This window comes from Triturus cristatus, chromosome 8, assembly GCF_964204655.1.
Source record: "Triturus cristatus chromosome 8, aTriCri1.1, whole genome shotgun sequence".
NCBI lineage: Eukaryota > Metazoa > Chordata > Amphibia > Caudata > Salamandridae > Triturus > Triturus cristatus.
Genome location: NC_140591.1, coordinates 1,129,413,483 through 1,129,440,365, shown reverse-complemented (window position 1 = coordinate 1,129,440,365; position 26,883 = coordinate 1,129,413,483). Strand labels below are relative to the sequence as shown.

General features: G+C 43.2%; 1 protein-coding gene across 1 annotated transcript in view; it reads left to right on the top strand.

The window, feature by feature from the left end:
• NMS (neuromedin S) overlaps window positions 1-25,060 on the top strand; it is a 367,775-nt gene extending 342,715 nt beyond the window's left edge. The window contains exon 9 of the mRNA XM_085623803.1: window positions 24,962-25,060. The gene's annotated coding sequence lies outside the window, so the exon portion shown is untranslated. The remainder of the gene's footprint in view (window positions 1-24,961) is intronic.
• The last annotated feature ends 1,823 nt before the right edge of the window (window positions 25,061-26,883 follow it).

Genomic DNA, 26,883 nt, shown 5'->3' with positions numbered 1-26,883 from the left:
CGCCGAATCTCTTGGTTTTGCTCCTGGGGGTGATCAGCAAATTGCGGTGAGCGGATCGAAGATTACGTGTGGGGCAGTAAAGGCGAATGGTAGATTTTAAGAAAGCAGGAGAGGGGCAGTGGAGTGCCTTGAAGGTGAGACAAGCCACCTTGAAGGCAGCCCTTCGCTCGACCGGGAGCCAATGCAGGTTCGTAAGCAGAGGTTTAGCGGATTGCCATCTAGGTGTTCCATGGATCAGGCGGGCAGCCTGGTTCTGAACGATTTGAAGGCGTTGGGTCAAGTATTGTGGCAGACCGTGATAGATGGCATTGGAGAAATCCAAACGGGAGAGTACCAGTGAGATGACAGTTTGGGTGAGTGCTGCCGGCGGGAGGAGGTGGCGAATTTTACGAATCCTCCGAAGTTGGAACATACAGGAGGAAACCACCGCGCCCACCTGAGCGCTAAGAGAGAGCTCGGTGTCAATAATGACACCCAGACTTTTTACTGATTTTGCTGGGACGGGGGGGAGCCGAGCTCCGGAGGCCAGAACTGTGGGCCCCAGTAGGTGGCGCTGAGTCCGGGAAGTAGGAGCTCAGTTTTGCCGGGGTTCAACTTTAGTTGGTTCTGGTTCATCCAGAGTTGGATATGAGACATGGCACCATGGAAAGTTGTGATGGCATTAGGTGAATTGAGGGGGAAAATGATTTGGAGATCGTCAGCATAGTTGTAGGTGACGATGTCCCATTTCAGAAGCGATTGAATGAGTGGCCGGAGGTAGAGATTAAAGAGAAGCGGGGAGAGGGAAGAGCCTTGGGGAACACCACAGGATGTGAGAGATTTTTTTGCAGTATAAGGTCCAAGGCGGACCGCCTGTGTTCTCCCGGTGAGGAAAGACCTGACCCACTCGAGAGCAACGCCCTGGATGCCCGCCTGTCCGACACGTTGGAGAAGGATGTCATGGTCCACCGTGTCGAACGCGGCCGAGAGATCCAGTAAGACGAGGGCTTGGGGGTTTCCCGCGTCCGCGTTACCTCTGAGTGTGTCAAGGGCAGCCAAAATAACAGCTTCTGTAGAATGAGCGGGTCTGAAGCCGGCCTGGGTAGGTACAAGATAGCCGGAGGATTCGATAAACCCGGACAGGCAGCGAGTGACATGGGCCTCCATGAGTTTAGAAAAATAGGGGAGAAGGGAGATGGGGCGATAGTTAGATGGCTCCGTAATATCGGCGCCAGGTTTTTTTAGTAAAGGTACAAGGATAGCTTCCTTGAAGGCAGTGGGGCAAGTGCCGCTGCTGAGGGAGCTATTAAGTAGATGTAAAATACTGTCGGGTAGATTGAGACATATATTCCGCAGAACGGACGGCGGGCAGCAATCATTTGGGGTAATTAAGCATATGTGGTCTCTGGGCATATTTTACTTTATGTCGAATGCAGAGTGTATTAAAATTGATTCTTTACCTTACTGGTAGCCAATGAAGACCGACCAGGTCCAAATGTGCAGACTACGTTCTTGGAAGGCTCAGCAGGACTGTGGCTGCAGCATTCTGAATAACCTGTAGCCTCCTGGCAACATACACAGGACTGCCGAGGTAGAGTGAGTTGCCATAATCTAATGAGACCTTGTATCACCACTCTATGGGTTTCCAAGGAGAGCCATCTGATCTTCTTCCTGAGAGCTCTTAGAAGACTGAAACAGGTTCCTGCCACCTTCTTGACCAGTGAGACCATGGTAAGGTATTTATTCAGGAAAACTACCAGGCTCTTGACTTCCGCTTTCGGGGAAGGACGGTCACCCAGGGATGAGGGCCAGGTAAGATGGTCCCAGAGGGAGGGGCTGTTCCCAACCACCATGACCTCTTTGTTGTGGCTGTTTAGTTTAAGGCAACTGGTAGTCATCCATTTGTTCCAAGCAGGTGGACAGATTTGCTGCAGCTTGGCGATGTTAGGTGCCAAAGATACAAAGATCTGAGTGTCGTTGGCATTTACCACCATAGTAAAACTAGCTGAGCTAATGATATCAGCGAAGGGACACAGATACATGGTAAAAATTGTGCAGCTCAGAGTTTAGCCCTAGGGTACTCCACACATGAGCTAATGGATCTCCGACAGCTGGGTCCTTCCATAATCTGAAATATTCTTTTATTCAGAAAGGTCAGCAATTTTAATGCATAGCCAGTGATTCCTAGTGCCTCCAGCCTATATCGTAGGATAGAGTGGGATACAGTGTCGAAGGCTGTGCATAAATCAAGAAGGACGAGCAGAGATAAGCCACCTTGATCTAATGTTTCCCTGAGGTCTTCCATGGCCAGTAAGAGAGCTGTCTCAGTACTATACCCAGGACAGAAACTGGTTTGGGTCTAATGAAGAAGGTTATGAGTTTCCCAAAAAATGGTCAAATAACCATTGATAAGTTTCTCTATAAAGTTACTGACACTTGGGAGAAGAGATATAGGCCTGTAATTCTTTGCCTTATCAGGATCTAAGTAGGGCTTTTTCAGAGGGGGGCTGATGATTACATGCTTCCAGTGATCAGGGACTTGTCTCTTTTCCTTCAATAGATTATACAGGGTGGTCTGGACTGGTATGATGATATCTCCTCCTTTCACCATAATGGATTACTTACACAATATCGAAATAAAAAATATCATGATACAGAAATATTGTGCCTAAAATATCGATCACAAAAATATTGTTTTTCTATACATATAATGGTAAGTACAAAAATATAGAAACAAATATATTGTTCAACACTAATATCAAAAACATATACACAATAATATCATTTTTTAATATATATATAGTTAAAAACAGTAAACATTTAATATTTTAACATATAACATTATTTAAACATATATATAAATGCAAACTTATTTAAACAAAAACACACATATATATGAATGTGTGTATATTTGTATACACAGATACAATATAAAAGTAGTTAAAAAAATATTAATTATAATCTATGTTTACATTTTCTAATTTTTTTACGTATACCAATACAACAACTATAATATATATATATATATATATATATAGTATGTATACATGAATAACTATACTGACAAGTGACTAATAACAAACAGTAATAATTCTTGTAATGTTTCTTTATATCTTTCTATATTCTTTCGCTGAGTCAGTTAAGACAGCACATTTGCATGTTTTCAGGGCTTGCAAGTTAATTGACAAGATTCAGCGTGAAAAGTCAAGTTAATCATATCTTCAATCTGCTGTATCTGCAACAATACACTCAAATAACAACAAGGTTTAAAAAAAAAAAATAACAACAAGGTGTTTGTTCCAAACTAATCAAACAGATCTTGTATGTGTACCTCAACTGCAACTTCCACATGAACCGTAAAGGAAGACAGATGTCTTGAGAGGAAGCTGCGTGCCCCCTGTCAGGGGGGAGTTCACAGACATGATTTGATGAACTTTGATGAACTTTGAAAAGTGATGTTTAGCAATTCATTACAGGCTACTATACATTATCCTTTGCAGGGGCGCGGCAGTGTTGGCACATGACCATAGCAATGACTCTAAGAAGGCAGGCCTGCGTATCTAGTACTAATATTCACCATACACTGTTCTCAGCAGGAGGGCTACTTCTGACTTCCAGCATGTCACCTTATCCAACTACTGTGTACAATGACATCCCTTGGGATTAAGGGTAATGTGTTTGTCACCCAAACACTAGGAGTGACAGTGGCCAAGGTGAAAACTCCAACCCAGAGGCCGGTCCTTCACAACAATCCAGAAACGAAAAGGGATTACCTAATCTACCCCCAGTGGCTGGACCACTGGCACATTAACAAAGAAGCGCACCCCTGGGGGGTGGGGTCTCGTTCTAAAATAACTATATGTGAAAGCTTTTTTACTACACAGCCTACTATAATGAAAAAATTAAGGGTAGATGAGAATACCAATAAATATAGTGCAAGTGAATTGTCATATATAAATATACTTTTCATTTCATTTTGTAATCATTTGTTTTGCAAAAAGCAATACAAGACAGGCTGCCTAAAACTAACCGTAAACATATTGCCTACATATGTCAAACACATATTAAAAACATCATAGGATGCTTATACATCTCATATCTGATAGAAAATGAGGATGCAACAGAAAGTTCATATAATTTGGTCCAATCAAATGATGAGTTGCCAACAAAGGGCGGATTCTTGGTCCTTAGATTGATGCCAACCGACATAGGTGCATGTGATAAACTAGCAATTACGTAGTCTAGGCTGCACTATTTCGACTCTGAACTAGAATAACAGTCACCATATTAGATGGAGCAATACTATGTTTATCATAGTGTCGTATTGCACAACCCAATGTCAATGTCATATTATAAACAAACTCTCAATTAAAAAGAACATAAAAAACTTAAATCAACAACCAATAATCAAGAATCTGGCTGAAAAAAAGAAAAGAAATAAATCAATAAATCCAGCTGTGACTGATCTAAACAAAAACACAGTCATGTGGATATATTTATATTTTTGGCGAGTTTTATATAGCGCAAACTTGACCCGAAGGTATCCGGTATCAGAGCGCTTTACATGAGCGCCAGTTGCGTTACACAAGGACACATTCATTTTTGTGAGGCACGGGGAGATTAAGTGAGTTGCCCAGAATCACAGGATGTTGAGCGTCGTTGCCAAGACTCGAACGCGGTTCCCCAGATTTGAGGTCGACCGCCCTAGCCATTAGGCCACATCCTCTCCCCATTGAGTAAATTACAATATGTTGCTTTATTATGTTTTGAAAAACAAACAGCAGTTAAAAATCATATAATTCAAAGATCTAAGGGTATAAGCAGACATAAAATACTCAATTTGTAGACCACTAGCCACAATAAAACACTCATACATAGTCTCACCAAATATCCTATAATACAGCATACTAGGGGGCATATGTACAAGTAGATTGCACCACTGGGACGACACTTTTTTTGACGTTCCGGTGGCGCAATGCCCTGCACCATATTTACAAAGCAACTTAATGCAGGTATCTGCGTGAAAGGGGCATGCAGTCCACAGCAGCACCCATTGCTTTTTGACGCTGCCCAGATTTACAAGGATGTGTAAATGTGAGGCAGCGCTAAAAACTAACACCATGCAGAAGCAGAGTCAAGATTGATTTGCATATAGCTGGTTCCAAACTGGAGTGCCATAGTGAGCAAAAGAATGATGGATTAAACCCAAATCTCTTGCCCGGGGTGAGTGGTTGAAAAGTTTGAGCACTCTGTCCATCATCTTGTGTTGGCTATGTGCAGGAAGGGACACCCTTGCACTATGGCACAAGGGTGTCTGTGTTGTCACTAGGCAGCTATTTTTAGCGCCGGTGCAATGGAAAACATACTGGCACTCCGTATTTTTGCAAATACGATGCATCTCTGCGTTTTTTAAATGACGCAGGGCTGCAAAGTTTGCTGCCGCGCTGTGCCATTTCCTTGAACATATGCCCCTGAATCTTGGTATGGAGTGTTGCATCCATTGTCGCCAGTCTTAATCAGTTGAGGCAATTGAGCATAGACCTGTCAGCTATTTCTGAATTGCAGCGGCCATTGCTAGACAACCTGCTACTTTGTAACTTTGAATACTATGGGCTTTATATAAACCTCTCTTTGTTCACAAGACGGAATTACAAAGTCAAACCTGCTGAAATTTAACAGGGAAAACATACTGTATTTACCGTATCATGCAGATTTTTGTATGCTAAACACCAAAATCCTGATGTTATTCCCCATAAACTCATAATAGGTGTATTTATTGCACCCGATAAATAACGTACCCCAGGGTATCATTATTGATTAGGAGCAATAAATAACGCCTCAACTTGTAAGCAGGCTGTATGTAACAAAATAGGGACCAGATTTAGAGATTGGCAGACAGGAATTTATCTGTCAGTTTCAAGAAGTAAAGTTCTCCGTCACCCTGAGGGAGTACCCTCCCACCAAATATTGAGGTGTCCACCGGCCCAGCAGACATCTCTTACATTTACAAGAACTGGCAAAATGGTGGTTTCTGTAAATGCTTTGAAAGTTTGATTAATGGCTCCGTCAACATTGTGGAACCATATGTCACGCTTTCAATGTTCTTTTATTATCAAAAGCTATACACCAATGTGGGATTTTGTTTTTGAAAATAAAATAAATAATGATCCTCTCACCATGACAGATTTTTCCCATGGCACGGGGGTCATTTTGCCAATCTCACTGCCTTTTAAAGCCCGGTTTTACCTGGCAGTGATGGACAGTGAAACTGGCCAGGTGGCTGCTCATTCTAAACAGGGCAGACAAACACATGGCCAAACCTCTAGCTTACTCCGTTGGACTATCGAAGGTGTTTATAGGTGGCAGATACGGTGTAGTCTGTGCTATTTACATACTCAAATTCTGCCTGACTCTAAATGAGACAGAACTTCTCTTTGGCCGAGAGGGTACTCCTTCACTGTTGCAATGAAGAATCCTCTCTGCCTAAGTCCAAATCAAGCCCTTTTTCATATTGTTAAGAGCTCTAACATCTTTGGGTAATGTTCGCCCTACAAAAAAAATGCATAAATAGACATAGAGATGCAGACACTCTTTGCTCCTTGCTAGTTACAGAGACAAGCATGTTGAAAAACAAATTAATTTTCAGGGTAGATGTATTCAACTAACATCCATGACCAAGACTTGCCACACTCAACAGTGCCCAATTTCCAAATCAATTTATTTTCCAAGACGTTTATCAATATTTGATCCCTTCTTGCAACCAGTATAAGGAAACTGAAATGTTCATGTTTGTAATTAACTTTGTACTCGCTTCCAAGAGGGGAATCAGTGTTGGTAAATTTCTCTTGTTTAAAGAAAACAAATGGATTTTGCAGATGGACGCTGTTAAGTGTGATTTGAATGCTACAGTGAAATGGCTTTGTGTTGTTGTGTTACAGAGAGGCAAGCATTGGTATTCTTCTATTTACCTACGAGTAAATATCAAGGGTATTGGTGGAATCCGTTAACACTAGAATAGAAGTGTGTTTTCAACATGCTCATTTCTATAGCTAGCTAGAAGCAAAGAGTGTCTGCATCTCTATATCTGGCAACGCATGTTGCTAGTCAGATATACCCGACAGGTCTATGATCAATTTTCTCCTTTAAGTAGAACTGGTGACAATAGATGTGATTCTACGTACCCGGATTTAATTATCTGTATTTGAGGATAACTGTTTAGAACATCTATGTTTTATTGTGTCTAGTGAAATACTGATTGAGTATTTCACATCCTGTCTGTTATACTCTTAGATTTTAAGTTAGATCATTTTTGACTGACTCCCTGCAACCTTGTTTTTGTTTAGCTTAATTATGGTGGTATTTATTGATTATTTTTTTGTTTGTTTGAGCCAGTTGCTTGAGTACATATTGTTGCTTTTAGTTCTATATGTATTTTTAATTGAGGCTTTTTACTATAACATGATATTGCCATTGAGTTGTGCAATAAGATGCTATGATTGCTACTCCATGCAATATGGCAACCGTTATGCTAATTGAAAGTAGATATAGAGCGGACTAGACTTCATTTTGCATGCTTTTGCTCACTTATCTCACTCAATTGTCAGTCGAAATCTATTGAATGAGTGTGAATACTCCATCTATTGTTGACAATTCATCACTTGACTGAATTAAATTATATGAACTTTCTCCAGCATCCTCATTGTGTGGGATGTGTATAAGTGTTCAACAATAGTTTAATATGCGATTAACGTATATAGCCAGGCCCGGTTTTAGCATTGGTGGCACCGGGTGCAACAATCTTTTTTGGCTCTCCCGCCCATGACTTCTATCTCGGATTCCCTCACTACCACCCAGCAAAAGTGCCCCTCATCTTTCCATAGTCCCTCTCTCACATACATTTCATTTGTTTTAAAGTGCTCATAAAGGCTGGCTTTACTAATCCACTCACCTATGCATATAAAATGCAGATCTGTTCTTTGCGGCAGGCATATTAACCCTCAGGGCTACTTTGTGGTGAGTCAAAACTGCCACTATAATTAACTCTGATCTCTTGCTCTAGCAGGATCATTGATCACAAGAGTTATCTTGAGGTATTTGTTGCTGCCTGAAAGCTGGACGCACAAGGAACTCTGCAGCAGGTGCTTATAAATCGTAAGTTATTGCTAAGCACAGTACCCCCTTCCCCCAGTGCCCAGGGGCGTAGCTTGGCCAGTAAGATTGGGGGTGCTGAGCAACAGATGTCCTGACCAAAACGTTGGCATATAATGTTAAAATACATTATATGATACACAAAATGACAAGCAGGGCGCTTGAGAGGGGCTTAAGAGGCAGTGGGAAGGGAGAGGAATACTGGTTAATAGAAGTAAATAATAAAAGAAACACAACATTTTGTAAAATAAAACATTTTAGGGCTTTGAGAACACAGATGAGAGAGAGAGTATGTGTGCGTTTTTGTCTGTGTGTTTATGCAAAAATCCCATGTGAAATCCAAAAGGCACCTCTCCGTATTCGACTGAAACCACCTGTACCCAACTATTAATCTGAAAATACATTTATTAGGCGGGTGTAATACCCCAAACAACCCCCTGACGCCCTGGTCAGTGACCCCTCCAGGTCAGCGCCCAGTGCGGCCGCACCGATCGCACTGCACTAAAGCCAGTCCTGTAAATAGCTGATCGGTATCTATGTTTACTGTATGTTTTGTGCAGCCTGTCTTGTACTGCTATTTGCAAAACACCGGATTACAACATGAAATTAGATTTATATATAATTTAGATAATTTACTTGCACTAACTTTATTGGTAGCTCAATTAATAGATTTATTCTCACCGGTCCTGCACAAATGGACTTGCAGACAGGTGGTTCCATGAACACAGGGGACTTCTTGAATATAAGAGTCTCTAAGAGCAGAAGAGGCTGTCAGGGTGTACAGAGTGCCAGACTTGCTTCGAAAATGGCTTTGCGCCTCTGAGGTATGCATTAGATTAAACAGGAGTGAAGGCCAGAAGGACTTCATGTCCGATAGAGCCACAAGACTATGACAAGCCGTGCAAGTGGTGGCGACCATCTTGAACCCTTAACGTAAAAGTTCCTTGTGATCCATAGCATCATTTCTAGGGAATCATGATACATAGGGCCTGATTAGGATGGTGGGCGGACTCTTGTTTATAATTATAAACACACACAATACATTTGTAGAACCAGAGCTACAAATGTATTGTGTTTGTTTATAATTGCTTTGTGATCTGTACTGTACATTTGCCACATTTGTGTGTTATTCTTTGTTAAATGTAGTGGTGTCTTCAGTGTATGTTAATCATTGTATTTATATATATTGACATTTTTGATAAAAAAGGAGCTTTCATCAGAATGAAAGTATGAAATGATAAAAAATACTTGAAAGAAAAACAAGAAAATCAAAAAGAAATCAGACCAGACTGTTTGGTCTTCTGGCCCCTGGTATAAATTTGATGTTTGAATGTGTATCAGTATTGGCATTCTTTGTGGTTTTTCTTACCTTTAGAAAGTTGGCATTTTCTTGTCCTAACCATTTGGTACCTGCAGCCTGTTTCCTGGGTCACATGACTAGGTGTAGCTGGTAGTTGGTCTTTGTGTATCACTCCCTGACAATGAGAAAAAGGAGTAATTGGTGTTGGCAGGATGGACCATATCTGACTTGTTAGGGGGGCGGAACTGTGACCTACCACACTTGCACATCATAAAGAGTCTGCCTCAGAAACTCACAAAGGGGTTCACACTAGTCTTTTGTGCCACCTGACAAGCTGGGACCAGGGCAAAGAGGTAGAATATTCCAGAAACCTCTGTAGGGGAGGACTCCAGAAGCTTCTCCCACTTCAAAGTGGGCACAACGTGTAAATAGTGGACCCTCACACCCAACTCTTCAGTACACTTCTGGGCCTGTGGGAGACTTAGAAGAAGGACTGATATGCTTGCTCTGCTCTGCTGCAAGAAGGATTGCTCTGCTGCCCTGCTACATTGCTGCTATGCTGCCCTGCTGTCCGAGTGAGAAGTACTGGGCCTAGCATTTTGAACCCAGAACCACCACTTACTCCAAGGGCTAGTTGGCTGGCCTCCTGTTCAGAGTTTCAGGGAAAGAAAAGATTCCAAGTATCTTGAACCCTGCACTTGGATTCTGCCTGCTGTGAGTCCCAACCCCCAAGTGGTGCCCCTCCAGTCCTGGACCCTTGGAAGTGGGGCTAACTGTGCTCTGCCAGCCCAGCTGTGGTCTTATCAGAACCAACACAATGTGGCACAGCCCTGAAGCAAGTCCACATCGCAGCCTGCACAGCCCATCGGAAGTGCCACTGCGCGATGCATCCTCGATGCGGTCCTCAAAGCTTCTCAACCGAACCAGCGCAGCAGGCACAGCCTCGACCTAAGCCCGGACAGTCCATCGCAACTTCTGCTGTGTGATGCAACCTTGATGTAAGCCCACATTTCAGGCCTCGCAGCTCATTGAAACCACCTCTGTGTGACATAGTTTTGAAGTGGACCTTGCATTGCTTCTCTGGACTGCTGCTCAGTCTTTAAGGTACATTTCTCAGCGGGACTAGCTTACATGCGGCTTCATCATGGTTGGCCTGAACTTGCGACTTTGTTCCTGGCCGGCACAACCAGATAACTACAGTTGATGCATTTTGCTTTTAAGCACTATATCAACCTAAATCTTTAAAATTGCATAGCTGCATTCTACTAATTGGATTGTTGCCATTTTGGTATCAAATCATTCGTTCCTTTTTATTCTGTGCTCTTAAATTGGTTTGGGATTTTTCATGTGTTATAATTTCACTTCATTTCTGTTTGTGTGCTGCGTAAATGCTTGACACTTTGCCTCTAAGTTAAGCCTGACTTCTTTTGTGCCAAGCTACCAGAGTTAAGCACAGGTTAATTTAGAGGCTCTAGTGGTTCACACCCTCATCAACCAACAACTCAATTTCTCACAGCGTGCCTTCCTTCAGAGGTGTTCTCCTCATTTGCATTTTGAATGGATCTTTAGTTTGGTTAGGCTTTAATTTGCAAATCTCTCCCTTTAATGGCAAACAGATTTTCCCAAGTGCAGGTTCTCCTTCACAAACACCCGGAAATATGGCTGGACGATACTAGGGGTGGTGCTGTGCAGTCCAGCCCTCCAAGAGCCCCATGGGATACATGATAAGGCTCTGTCAAAGGCCACTGACTATAGAGCCCTACCCAGTTTGATTTTGAGAGTGCCTGTCCATGAGCAGTGTTTAAATAACAGACTTACAAAAATATTACTGGTTCCATTTATACCCTCTAATTTGAAAATAAATAAAGCATGTCAACTCGCATGTTATGCATGGAAGTCAAGTAGGGGTAGCAACTGCTACACCGGACTCATCCCTTGCTACCTCTGGACTGACTCCATTGTCATGAAAGCAGCAGAAGACAATAAGATATTTAGGGTGCAGAGAGCACTGTTTACATTCTGATGTTTCCACTCTATGCCCTCATCCCCAACCAGCCTATTGCAGGGTATTGAGGGACAGAGAGTGGGACTAAAGGTTAACCCTGTCCTGTAGTCAGGGGTCAAATGGTGCCTCACGTCCCTTCTGCTATGCCTGGCATTTCAATTAATTGAAGTTCATGATATCCTGCTTGAACATTCATGTTGTCCTGCTTGAACAGTGGAGGTACAAGGATTGCAAAGTACAGGCAAGGAACATATACATCCCATGTTTTCATTTCACCTTCCCATGAGTCACTTATGCGATATGTCTTTAGTCCTGGCACAGGAGAAGCAGGGCACACAAGTGCAGAAACAGGCACAAACGGGCAAAAACTGAACAGTTCTGTTTATATTTTTCTTTTTTTCCCTTTTTTTAACAATATTAGTTGTCTGAGTAAAAGCTTCCAGTTAGTTTGTAGTTGAAAAAAGCACCGGGCACTAGTATAGAAAACATGGATAATTACTTCACTGTATACCAGATTCACAATTCGAGGATAATTCTCTGTGACAGGAATCTCCCTTAATAATAATCCAGTATTTGTAAAGCACAAACAAATCATCTACAATGGTCTCAAGGCGCTGGGGGCCATCGGGTAGATTATGTGAGCTGTTGCCCAGAGTCGCATAATGTTGAGCTGATCTGCCGCCGGCGCTGGGGATCTAACTATGAGCCCCGCACTCTGTCTAGACTCGGCCGCCCTGGCCGCTGCTCCACACCTCTCCCATCCCTTGATTTAAAATTATTTTTTATGAGTTAGATCAGAGATGTAGCTTTAAGCCAAGTGTTTGGGGTGTCAAACCCCCTAAAAAATACATGTTCCAGTTCTCAGTTGGGTCCAGATCTGTCAGTTTGGTTTAAATAAATCTAGGTTGGATTTCCCTTGGGCTCACAAACACTCAGGGGCAGATTTGCTAATATTTGGCGCTCTGCGTCAAATGGAGAGGACAGGAATGCGCCATATCTGCTAAGATATGGCGGATTCCTGCTCTCCCTCTGTACTGCGCACTTGTGGCTGCCAAGTGCCAATGCAGGCACCCTTGTACCACGGTTGTAAGGCAATCGTTCCTGCACAAAAACAATCCTCTGAGGCGTTTCCTCTTTCTATGTCTGCTGCAAAAAAATGCACATGTAAAAAGAGGGAAAAAACAAGGATAAATAAACATATTTCTTCTGGTTATACATCCCCTGGGAAGGGGTACCATTTTGAAGCATTCCCATGTTTACTAGTGTTAGTACATCTGTCAATGAGCTAAGAAAAATTGGTGTAATGGTGAGATCACACATGCTACACCCGTGGAACGCCTTACCAGGGCACGATATTGCAAGGCAGCGACTTGCTGTGCCTTGCATTGCTCCATATTTACTATGCCACGCACATAGTAAATCTCTCCAAAGGGCTGGCGTTGCCCTTGCGTCACCGTGCGTGACGCACAGTCAATGCAAGTCCTTGATAAATCTGCCCCTCAGAGAACAAATTTCCCACTAATCTGTGAAGATATTATTTAGATCCGCCCCTCCATCTTCCTCCCACACACCATTTGACAAGGATAAACAAAGACAATGAATAGGCTGCATTGAGATGCAATGTCTTTAAAATTACTTAATGCAGGGAACCTTTTAGCAGGTAAAATTATGCTTCTCACCATTTAGGCCCTATTAGAAGTTTCCAGAAGGGAGGAAACAATGACAATGGTACAGTAGCTCTTCTGCTTTTATGGGAGGAAATGGATGTGTATTGGTTGAACATAATAAAAATACAAATCATCCTTCCTTGTACTTTTATGCTTTATAGAGGAGAGTAGTGAATACACTAAGAAGTAAATCCCTTCCATGCATATGTTCATACTTCCCATCAGCCCTTTTTAGCAAAGTAATCCTGACTTTCAGGCTTTCAAACTCTAATGTGCATATCCATCAACCTTTTTCTTAATAAAATGCATTCTGCAAATGTTGGAAGATGCCTTTTTCTATTGTCGAAGATCTGTGCGGTGGAACTGGTGCCATGATAATTACCCACGGATTCCTGTTTTTAGCCATTCTCCACCTCCTCGTGTCATTCTGTTTTTTGAATCCACCGCAGAATATACTTTTTTTTTTTTAACAGCACATCTTGAGTCTTGAGATTCTCCTGCTGGTATAACATTTTTATCTGTGCGGGTCTGCACTGTTTCTTGAATTAAGGTTCATTCTAAACATCAGCTAACTAATATAGCCTCAGAGCCCGCTGTCTATTAGAAAATTCCACCCCTAGAGGGCAGAAGGTTTTCATTTGTAAAACAAAGGCCTCACGGAGCCTGAGGGGATTGAGATCCACTCGGGCTCCGTGAGTCCTTTTGTTCACAGCAACAGCTGTGAACAAACATTAGAAGGTTGGAGCTCCTGGCTTCTACCTGCCATTAGAAGCCAGGAGCACTCAATTGTTTTCAATGGAGCTCCTAACACACCAAACACAACAAGATGATGGACGGAGCTCTGAAACTTTTCAACCACTCACCCCTAGTCACAGATCTGGGTTTAATCCATTGTTCTTTTACTCACTTCGTAACTCCAGTTCAGACCCAGCCATATGCAAATCAGTCTTAACCCTATTCCTCATGGGAACAGCCGAGCCCGAAATGCCAGATCAGGTCCTCCCCTGCTGACAGCAGCATCGTGATTGGCTTAGGGGAGCCTGTGTGCTTCCTGCTTGCGTTCCCGCCGGATGCGGAGAGATGACAGAGGAGAGACGCGGTGATGAGGTAAGTTTATTTTTATTTTTTGACAACCCCTCGCCCACTACCCCCGATCTATGCCAGCCACCACTGAGTAGGAGCCCTCACTTGTACATTTACTAGATGACTGACATCCAGGGTTTGTTGAGTGACAGGATGCCCAATATAATGATTGCATGACTATCTAACAAACCCCAACCTGATCTACAGCAATAAGATCTTTGCATTCAAATGGCATACATCTATCTAACTCACATAAGCATTGCCTAGCACACAGACGGTAAAATACATGCAATCACCAGTGCACCACTCTTATAAAATGCAACAAATTAAAAAATATTATTTTTTTTACAACTTGTTGCCATGCTTCATTGTTGTGACTGCATGAAAACCAAGCATTGGCAAATCCATTAACTCTGGCCTTGGAAAGTTGGTGGGAATTTTTTTTTTTATTATTGCAAGGATATGCTACAAACAAACAAGAATAAAAACACACCACTCAGACCTAGTGTCAAACGCTTGCAATACCAATTCTAAATTAAAAAACAATAACAATTGCATACAATTTTAATAGAACAGCACGGGTCCTTCCTAGCAGAAATCCGTGCTGAAAACAGGTATAGAAACACGTTTTAGTTTTAATGCACATCAAAGTGAATTGGGATTCTTATTACTTGGAAGAAAAGATACTATTGGCTGTGAATTACTGAACTTGAAGATATAAATTAAACACATGTAAATGATTAAAAGGATATAGAATGGTAAGAAAAAAACATTGGCAGATGTGTATATGTGATCAGGCCAAATGGTCCAGAGTGCAAAGCAGCAAATGAATGAAGTGGGTTGACCCATTGCTCCATGCCATGCGCTGCAGGGGCCAGCAGCAAAATGTGAATGACTGTCAAATGGACCAATGGATGTAGACATCGGGCCAAAAGCCCTCTCTGTATACACAGTATGTATATATGTGTGTTTCTTTTATTTAAGATTTATTTTTATCACATGAGGGTCGCAAAACAGTTAAAGTTGACTCTAGGCCACACCTAATTAAGTGCTTGAATAGACCAGCCAGCTCTATGCTGATCATAAAGTAAAAAAATTTAACGGCGATTAGGAGTAAATCAAGCCAATAACATAGTTCATGTTCAACTTATGGTTCGCATGTATTAATACCAGAGAGCAAGACCACTATTGTTTTCTTTTGAAATCTTTTGTGAATCTCCCTGTGATGTATCCATGTGTTTTTGAGTTATACACTCTGCTTCAATGACATCAATTATTATTACAAGCTCAAATTCATGTGGCATCACTAGGGTCTGTGATTCCAGTTCCTTTGATACAGAGATAAAATTGTCAGTGGCGGGCTGAGCTCCGGGGGGGGGGGGGGGGGGGGGCCCTCAGTACAGTGCCCGGCCTGAGCGCTCCGGAGTGCAGGGGGGACCCTCAAGTTTTGTTACACCATTGAAAATGGTGTGGGATGTGATTTCTGCTATCCCTGACATTTTGGTGAATCGACATCCATGGCACACCCTGAGACCGTTCTGGTGTGCTCACCGTGCAGACGAGCCTTTTGGACATGCTCTGCCACTACATCTTGCACACATCAGTCTTGAACCAGTCCCACAAGGCTCAGGGGAAGAAGCAAGGCCTTCAGTCATGCCTTTCACCCACTCTACATTCCCCAGGGCCTGTAGGGCACTGAGCAAAGGGCTCAAGGCATGTCCTTGGCCACCCTCACATTTTTGGTTGTTCACAACTTGCTCTAGGGAACTGTGCATATGTTTATATAAGGAGCTCTAATATAGCCACTTCCAATGAACGTATGTGCTCAGATTCCGCAGTGAATGATGGTTTGCCAATCCTCTTCCCATTCCTTCATCTCCCTTGTAACGTATCTTCTCCGCCAGCTTCACATTCCTCTGGCACCCCACTTCTGACCTTATACTTGTAGCCTGGGCAAGCGCCAGCGTCATTGGCCTCTCCCCAACTAGTAGTCCTACCTTGACTTAGACTGGCTAGGTGGTCAGTGGGGCAGAGGAAGCTGCAGGTATAGGTTCTGTGAGGCAGTCCAGCTGTTTATTCACCTCAAGAATCCAACCCAGATGCAGCCAAATGAATGTGCAGTGTTCTCAAAGACTTACATAGGCCACTAGGGGGCCTCGTCAATGGACCCGCTGGAGCAGGGATTGACCAAAATACTGTGTTCTACCAGTGCCTATGATGTACATCGTTCAACTGAGGGTCACTTCAGTAGTAATAAAGGAGTGATTTTTGCAGAGTGGCTGGACTGGATGGCAAAGTGCCTTGGGAGCTGTGCGGATCAGCTCCTTACCCCTCGACCATCTTGCCTTCTTGTCATTATGACCATGTAATATACATTTTGACCACCGGATAATATGCCTATGGTATAAGGATCCACCCGATTGGCATCCCCTACTAAAGCTACGCATTTGTAAAATTGTGGTACAGCTTAGATGCCAACCAATGCAGACTGAAGGTTTGCCAGCAGGGACCTCCTGCTGTTTTCTTCAAAGGAGTACTTCAGGAGGTCCACTCTCAATATTATCACTGCTATGACATTGAATATTCTTATTTCTCCATACCACCACTTATATATATCTGACTAAAATGACTTGCTGAGACTGGAATGACATGTGATTGGATCACTTCCAAATTCCCTTCTACTACACTAGCTTGGTGTGCTGGCAGTACCTCTTGCCTCAAGTACATGTTTTGTCCCACAACTCTTTTCAGGATAGTAGTACGTGCCAGGTTACTCATGCTGCTGAGCTTTTGTTGCTTTACGGGAGCTGCTGTGTCTTTTGTGCCTAATCTTATGGATGTTGCAACTTCATTTGACCCAGCAGATATGAGGGGCCTTATTTACAAAGAATTAACGTAGCGCGGTGCAACAAGCCATTTGGCTGTGTCGTGCTGCGTTAATTCCAAAGCACAGGAATGCGTCATATCTACAAGATATGATGGATCCCTTTGCTCTCCCCTGCGCTGGTGCACATTTAGCTGCCATGCCCCAACGCAGGCACCCTTGCACCATGGTGTAAGGATGCCTGCATCATGGGGATGATTGATTATGTGCAGGAAAGTGTCCCTTCCTGCACATAAACTATCTGAAATGGCGTTTTTAAACTTCTATGTGTGCTGCTTAATGCAGCACACATAGAAGTTGAAAAACTGCATTTTTTTCAGCTATTGTTTATGTGGAGGAAAAGACACCTTCCTGCACATAAACAATTACAAGAGGTGATTTCCTCGTTTTATGTGTGCTGCATAATCAGAGCCGGACTGGGTAACAAAACAGGCCCTGGCAAAGTGCTCGGCCGCCCCTCCGGGGGGTTGGGGTGCGGCCGAGCTGTTTGCCAGGGCCGGTTTCGGCCGATTTTGTTACAGGGGCCGATATTGCAGCTATGCTGCAAAAACAGCCCTGTAACAAAATCGGCCCCACAGAGGCCCAAAACCGGCCCCCACCCTGGCGGCCCATAGGAGAAATGCAAGGTGCCCACTACGACCAGTCCGGCCCTGTGCAGAATGCAGCACGCATAGAAAGAGGATAAAAATAGGATAAATTAATACATTAAACAATCACAAGAGGTGATTTCCTCGTTCTATGTGTGCTGCAAAATGCAGCACGCAAAGAAAGAGGAAAATAACAAGGAGAAACGAATACATTTCTCGTCGTTGTGCCTCCCTACGCCTCCCCTGCGGAGGCATAGCATCCAGACGCATTTCCAGGTTTACGATTATGGAAATGTGTCCGGTTCCATGGGTGTTGCGTGGGAAGACCCACAGCAACACCCATGGAACGCTCCTTTCACGCAAAGTGCTGCGTGTAAAGGGGCCCTATTTACAAGGACAGGAAAAGCCACGCAGGGTGGCTTTCATGTCCTTGTAAATATGGGGCAGCAGAAATGCGCCACCGTTGCGCAACAAAAAGTGATGCACCGGCGGCGCTATGGGCTTGTAAATAACCCCGAGGTTTCTAGGCTCAAGCCTGGTTTGTCACTGGTCACAATTGTATCGAAGGTGGCAAACTGCATCCGTTTATTTTCTTACGAAAACTCCTACCTTGAATATGTGTTGGGGAGTCATGTGTGTGAGTAGAAAGTTAAGAAGGTGTTTGGCGTGGCATCTTGGTGCAAATGGCACACTTTGCACAGTCTGCAGTGGCAAACTGGGTGGCGCTGCCACAGGTTGGCACATTGCACTAACACCTTGTTGGAGACCTCACAGATTGAACACAGGAAAAGTACTTTGATGCACTACTGCCTCCTGAACATGTAGGGGATTTGGTATGTGCTGTTTAAAGTGTTTTTCTTTTTCATCCATCTCTCGTGGTCAGTGTCTCTGGTGGGCCTTGTGCCAGTGGTGGTGTTGAAAAACTGTCCCTGTGTTCTTTCAAGAGAAGGACGAGAGATGTACTCCATGTCCTCCTGGTCACCAACATGTTCATCTGAATCAATCTGTAATGTAAGGTGTTGAAATGTCATGAAATACCACGCTCCTCTACAGCTGCTGATACATCCCGCAGTGGAGCTGTGTGACGTCACATCAGACATGGCGCCTGCTTCTTCTCCTGAAGCAACATTGCTTTCTCCCAATTTTATAGTCAAGTCAAAGTGAGCTAAATATATAACGCTGTCAAGCACGGGGGCAAGCGAGAGCAAGACCTAGTCATATTTCAAATCTGTCAAAAATCATATTCTGAAAGATGACACTGACCTGATGTAAGTCTGTTTTTCTGTGAACTCGAGATAAAAGATTTCTCAGTAAAAGAAGTAATATGCAGTTTCTCGGGTAAACCTCTGTAAAACATGCCAATTGAAATCACTGTCATACCTTCTCCCTTTCATATTGTATAAAATAACAGTAAACGCCATCACGTTCTGCCATACTCTATGCAAACTCACGTCACTGACACATATTGCCAGCTATTTAAATGAAGAGTTCATCATATTTGCATAACATGTTGACATGTAGTAGGTTAAATTGTCTAAGTTATTGCATAACTGATACATAGTATAAGTAATAGATCTAATTATTATATACTTATATAAATCTGTCCCGGTCACTGTATAATAGCATAAGAAAAGTTATTTAATGAGAAAAGTTAAACAAAAAGTGAAGAATGAAGAAGCGGTCAGATAAAGGAGTTAGCAAGGGGCTATAAAAGGCATGTGTAGTAGTTTATCAGTTTATTTTAAAAAAACTGGGTTGAAGAGGTTAACAAGTTTAGTTAGATATGCTGACGAACTAATGGGACACTTTAGCACAAAAAAACAAATGCTTATTGCCCTCTCTGTAGGTATGGGCCCAAGCTGCAGGTGACGGTGCAAAACAAAGGAGAGTAATTAACAGCCGTTACTGCCCTGCAGATGCGCTCAATAAGGCTATTAGTATTCCCCATCCATACCAACAAAAAATAGGAAGTGCTGTGGGAGCATGCGAAATCTCTCACCTGAATATTTGGGTGAAAAACAGCCCCACCCTCCTGGAACGTGGCATCGTCCTCTTCTGTAGCACCTTCTGGGTCTCACACAGCTGACTGGACTCTTCCACCTTACTTTTGGCAGAGGGGAAGCCCAGTAACCCGATAAAAATTAGAAAAGCTTTTGTGTTTCTTCTTTTCTTTAGCTGATCCCTCTCACCAAATGTAAGGGGAGGTGCTCGATCAGCCATGTGTGAACTGCTGGCTCTCATGTTTTTTACCCAAACTTTCAGATGACAGGCTGTTCAGATTTACACAGGTTTACACAGGTTGACACAGGTGTCGTTGTTTGCAGGACTGAACAAGAGTATGTATGAGCAGGTATGTACTGTGCAAGTCAGGAAGTGTGTCAACTGTCCCGGTAATAATGTACACATGTTTTTATATTGGGGGACAGGGAACATTTGATGGACTAGGCTCAATAAAGTGATGTACTGCATTCTGTAAATAACTCAGTACAACTAATTGCAATATATAGACAAACCTGTTGCAAAGCTGATCAGACATCAACAAAAAACAAGATCTGGACTACAATGCAGGGGCCTCGACAACTCTTAGAGAAACTCCCAAGAACAGCAGGTTTGGGTGTTTGGGAAACATCTGAACTGGGTTTTCAAACTAAAATGTTGATTTCCTAGTCTTCATTTAAAACCACTATGAGTTACAGTTTGACTTTATGTACAATTTGATTTAAAATCAAGATTTCTTGGTCACAAGGCACTCCTGAAGCATTAGCCCAGCCCATCGTCGCATCGCAAAGCCATAAAAACGTGGCTCTTTAACATCCCTGCTGTGCTCCTCTGGGCCCACATCACACAGGAGGGACATTGGCTGCAGGAAACCCTCTGTGGACCTGTAAAGTTAAATATAGCTGGCAAAGGGAATATTCTGATTGGCTGGCAAGTTCCCAAAGTGTTTATTGAGGTTATTATATTTATAACTTACAAATAATACTGGAAGGAGTCCAGAATAGAGTTCGAATTCACTCATAATATAACCAACTGCCATCCTCTCCTCTCGACCCGCTCACCAGTCCCTACTAACGCCAGACTCACGTGCCGAATGACGACGTCCCGCCCTCCGCCTCCTCTCATTGATATGCTCCGCGCAGGGATTGGACAGACTCGCAGTCAATCGTGTTCACTCAGGGGTGTTTTTCTTCCATGTCTATCAGTCCTTTCTCCTCATTGGCTGGGAAGGTTGGTTCCGACTCCGATGGGATACAGCGGCGTCTCCCCTGCACAGGAGACAGATGGTGTTTAAAACACTTTGCGCATGCGCAGCGAGTAGCCTATAGTTTCCGGCCATGGTTGCTGTAGGTAAATCAGGATGTTTGCTGGGAGTATAGTGGGGAGAGGGGGTTGCTGGGAGTATGTTCGGCAAAGGGGGTTGCTTGGAATATATTGTGCTGATCGGGGTTGCTGGAATTATATTGGGAAGAGAGTGGTTTGCTGGGAGTATATTGGGCAGAGAGGGGTGAATTGGGCAGACATGGGTCCTGGAAGTGCCTTGGACTCTTCAGGCGAGGAGTACTTTTGTCAAGACAGGGCGTGTATATAAAGTAGGTTCTGGCTGTCGCTTGGTTAGAATCCTAGTGTGGTGATGCCGTCCGATTGAACAGAGACAAGTACAGTGTAGTGCCCAAGAGGAGTATACGTTTTAGGATACTGATTTTAAGCAAGTATTTTCTTGATTGACCAGCGTCATTAGTGATAGTTCTTTCAATGGTCTGCTCTTATACTGCCTCAGAGGAGAAGAGACCATACGTTGAATAGGTAGAGAGTAAGTGGAGGTTGGGAATGACATGGAAAGAGGCCACAGAACTCTGTGCATATCGGGAAGAGGCTGGTCGTAGCTCATGACAAGAGAAAAGGCAGAGTCGGGGTCTGGTCAGAGGCGGGGCATAACAGTAGCAGATTAAATGGGTCCTTTATTAGGTCTCGGCTAGCGAAGGCTGCGCTTGCGCAGTCTCGCTCACGAGATTTAACGTTTTTCAGAAGAGGGGCTTGAACCCGCCCCTCTTCTCCCCTCTTCTCCATTGGCTGGCCTCTTAAATGCTGGTCAGCCATTGGAGAAGAGCTTTGTCTCTCTAAACAAGCCCCGTCTTTTTCGGATTCGGAGGCGTGTTTTTTCGCATCTTTCTCTTTTTTGTACTCCCTGCCCCTTTTACACGTGGTGGGCGTGTTTGTGGTTTTTTTTTTTTACATCGGACGGTTCGGGCCATTTTGTGCGCCGCCATTTTGTGCGCGGCCATTTTGTGCGCGGCGGGACTGGGAACGGAGCATTTTTTTTATCCTCAGCAGACAGGAGTCTGCAAAGGTACAGAGCGGTGGCTGTACTCCCTCTCTCTCACCTCCGTGACTGCGCACCGGAACGGCCCTAACATCAAATACGAATTGTATTGTATTAAGTGCACATAATGTAAATAGGTCAGTGGGGCTACTGCGTGTGTGTGTGTGTAGGTGGCTCTGTGGGTGGCTCTATTTGTGTGTGGGTTGCTCTATGTGAGTGGCTCTGTGTGAGTGGCTCTGTGTGTGTGGGTGGCTTTGTGTGTGTGGCTCTGTGTGTGGGTGCAAATGCAATAGGTATCGCATTTGAGAGTGATTAAGCTATTGACATTGTAAATAACAATGCCGTTTCTTTAAATGTTTTAAAAACAAAAACATAAACAAAAATAATGTCATGAGCAATGCCAATAGCTCTAACTTTAACAATGCCGGGACCATTGCATTGTAAATGCTCGTTGTTGTCTACTTTGGGTTTCTGTGCAGATGGGTGCACCTTGAAATACCATTCCCCTTGTGCCCATGGCCTGAGCCAGAGGATTACCACTGCTCTCATAGGTTGACACAGGTGTCGTTGTTTGCAGGACTGAACAAGAGTATGTATGAGCAGGTATGTACTGTGCAAGTCAGGAAGTGTGTCAACTGTCCCGGTAATAATGTACACATGTTTTTATATTGGGGGACAGGGCACATTTGATGGACTAGGCTCAATAAAGTGATGTACTGCATTCTGTAAATAACTCAGTACAACTAATTGCAATATATAGACAAACCTGTTGCAAAGCTGATCAGACATCAACAAAAAACAAGATCTGGACTACAATGCAGGGGCCTCGACAACTCTTAGAGAAACTCCCAAGAACAGCAGGTTTGGGTGTTTGGGAAACCTCTGAACTGGGTTTTCAAACTAAAATGTTGATTTCCTACTCTTCATTTAAAACCACTATGAGTTACAGTTTGACTTTATGTACAATTTGATTTAAAATCAAGATTTCTTGGTCACAAGGCACTCCTGAAGCATTAGCCCAGCCCATCGTCGCATCGCAAAGCCATAAAAACGTGGCTCTTTAACATCTAAAAGCCCCAAACTGTCTCACATCCGACCCGTTTCACATCTTACCTGGTCCTCCAGGAGCTATAGCGCCTAGACACCCTCGGGTAGCAGAGTGCTTTATAAACCCAATTTTCCTTTCATTTCATTCATTTTATCATTCATGCGTCTTCTGTGGAGGGAGCTTATCTGCTTCTCACATTGAGAGGGTCAGAGAGGATGGAGCTGTTCAAAACTTAAGATAGTGTTTAGTTAAAATTAAAACAAAGCATTTGTAAATAGTTAAGACCAAGCTCTGAGGAACCTCATACAAAATATACTTTTATGATACAATAACAGTGCACAAAGTAAAGAGTATTAAAAGCAAATTTTGTTGTAAGCACTGGGGAAATACAGTCCTCATTTTTTACGTTGCAAAAGTGAAAACACCGATAACCACAGATTTTTACAAGTCTTGGAACAGAGACTGGAAAACCCCACTGGTATAAACAAAGCAAACACAAGGAAATGATGGACAGAGGGCTGAAACTTTTCAAACACTCACCCCCAGTCACAGATCTGGGTTGAATCCATCATCATTCTTTAGCTCACTTTGCCACCCCAGTTCAGACACCGCTATATGCAAATCAGTCTTGACCCTGTACCTCATGAGAACAGTCCAGCCCGAATTGCCAAGCCATGTCTTCCCTGGACCGGAAACAAGCATCCTGGGACCGGTTTCGGGCTAACAGCCCTCATCAGCCAGTCTAGCTTGAATCCAGTGGCAAAGTGAGAAAGAGAGCCACATCTGGACATACCCTGCCAACTTAAGGCGAACAAAGCAAACACAAGGAAATGATGGACGGAGTGCTGAAACCTTTCAAACACTCACCCCCAGTCACAGATCTGGGTTGAATCCATCATCATTCTTCAGCTCACTTTGCCACCCCAGTTCAGACACAGCTATATGCAAATCAGTCTTCACCCTGTGCCTCATGAGAACAGTCCAGCCCGAATTGTCAAGCCATGTCTTCCCTGGACCGGAAACAAGCATCCTGGGACCGGTTTCAGGCTAACAGCCCTCATCAGTCAGGCTAGCTTGAATCCAGTGGCAAAGTGAGCAAGGGACCCACATCTGGTCATACCCTGCCAACTTAGGGCGAACAAAGCAAACACAAGGAAATGATGGACGGAGTGCTGAAACCTTTTCAAACACTCAGACACAGCAATATGCAAATCAGTCTTGACCCTGTGCCTCATGGCAACAGTCCAGCCGGAATTGCCAAGCCATGTCTTCCCTGGACCGGAAACAAGCATCCTGGGACCAGTTTCAGGCTAACAGCCCTCATCAGCCAGGCTACCTTTAATCAAGTGGCAAAGTGAGCAAGCCCGAAATCGGTCCTAGGATGCTGGTTTCTGGTCCAGGGAGAAACTGGCTTGGAAGTTTGGGCTGAACTGTTCCCATGAGGCACAGGGTCAAGGCTGATTTGCATATGGCCAGGTCTAAACTGGGGTGGCATGGTGAGCAAAAGAATGATGGATTTAACCCAGATCTCTTGACTGGGGGTGAATATTTTGATTTGTTCAGCATTCCATCCATCAATTGAGTGTCTTTTGTCACCGGTATAAACAGCAAATGGAATCTGAAAACAGGAAAGCCTACCTATGACCAAACTATGGGCAGCAGAGTCTATCTGAAATTGACTCATACTTTAATTATTTATAAAAACCTAAAAATGTGATCTGAATAAAATAACGGTGTGTTAGGTTCTTGGTGCTGGCCAAAAGTTGGAACTGAATATTGTAAGTTAGGATGATGTTTTGACTTTGGTTCATGCAATTGAAAGACACCTTGTACACTACTGACTGTTACAGAGAAATATGCTCCTGGATTGAACTTCTAGTTCAAATCACAATGGTATTGCTATTAACAGAGGATTTTATTTTCTTTGATTGTTTTACAGCACTTTAAGGCAGATGTGTTACGTGGACTGGATTATCAACTTGGCGACTCATCAGCAACATACAACGAACTGTTTGTTAACTAAATATGTGTGTTTTAGATAGTAAGATCCATTAAGTATGACAATAAAATTGCAGCCAATAAATATTTTTGTAATTGTTTACATTTTGTCAGTATATTGTAAAATATATAAATGTATTTTGCTGTTAACTTAAAAGAAAGTGACAATTTATTTGCCTTCTTTATGTTCCATCTCTCAATCTGTATTCAATTTGTATTTTCTATTAAATTCACTGGAATAAATTGTGCATATCTCCATAAAACTGAATATAGATATTGGCATTGGTACTTGTGTATAAAGAGAATCATGCCAGGGCGTGACGCAGGCCCCTGCAGCAACTTCATGCAGCCTCCTGGAAAAGGGACCCCCTCTATGGAGAACTATAGGTCAGAGAGAAAAGAGGGGAAGTACAAGAACACAAAAAATAATAAACCTCCATCTGGACCTCTATTTCTCTATCTTCTGGAATAAATCAATGGGTTACATATTCATTACACAAAACATACCAAAAAGAAGAACACAATTACTTTATTTCACAGTTGTATTTATTCATTTTGATTGACTATATAATCTTTCCATTAAAAAACATCCATGTTTATCAAACAATTTTCTATCACAAATCTTTTCCTTTTTTTAAAACATTTTTTTTCATATTTTCTTTTTTTTTTTTTTAAACAGTTATATATCTTTATATGCAAAATCAAATTGATTTTCATCATTGGACCCCTATAACAAAAAAACATCCAATCTAATCTCATAGACAAAAACAATTCATGAACATACTGGTCAAAAGGGCATACAGATATCATAATTTTCCATGACCAAGTTGAATGTGTGACCACCTTCCTCAGGGCCTTCGCAACACAAATATCCTTCACCTAGTTGTAGGGGTACATAAAAACAATTGAATAGTATGAGTAATCCATTAGCTATCAACCATTTACGCTTGGTTGGACCAGAAAAACATCCCCACAGCATGAGAAATAACACCCACGGTGTTTTAGGATAAAAGATATAAAAAGAAAAAGAGAATTTATGGAGAAGCGTCACAGTGCTACCAATAAAGCACAATAACCTTCCATTCTCAAAGTATGGGAGGTGTATGTCCAAGCACTGAACATAAATTGTACAGCCTTTGAGGAGGAAATCAAAATTGAACCACAGTGGAATCAAGTGCCTCAGTGTTCACTGTCAAGATTTATAGGATTGGGAAATCTGGTCATCTCCTGGCTAAGGTTTAAAGTGTGTCACTACCTAGACAAATGGATATCTCGCTACATGGGCATTCTAGTGACTACAGGGCAATGGCTCTGTGCCTGGGGGCTCTGGATTATGGTACAGCACGGGGCAAATAACAGCCTGCCCCTTGGAATAGTGCCTGCTCAACTCACCAGCAGTGGAAGATAGATGATTCTTTTCAGACCCTCCTCAGTCAGTGGATGGTGTGGGGTAAAGACAGATTACCTCTATGTCCCTCGTCCTCGACCCAGTCATAACTAATGAGGTATTCCACTTGACAGGAAACACTTTTAGGCTCCACCCACCCTCCCGTCAGGGGCTATAATTACACAGCCAACAGAAAGCACATCCTGTTTTGTTTCCTGTCAGTGGACCTGACGGGGACGCTGGGGTAGGTGCTGGGCACTTACCTGCTTCGTGTTGTCCTGTGGTTTCCTCCTCTGCTGGGCTTGGGGGGCGCCCATGGACCTTTGTGTGAGTTCCTCGAGTCGGGCTGCTGGGTTTCCTGGACTCTTTCAGGCTCCTGGATGCCGGTTCTGCTGGGCTGCGCTGGCTTCCTGGGATCCTGCTGCTGCTGCCGGGTGAGTCCTTCCCTGCTCTGGGGCCCGCCGCTTTTTCTTTGG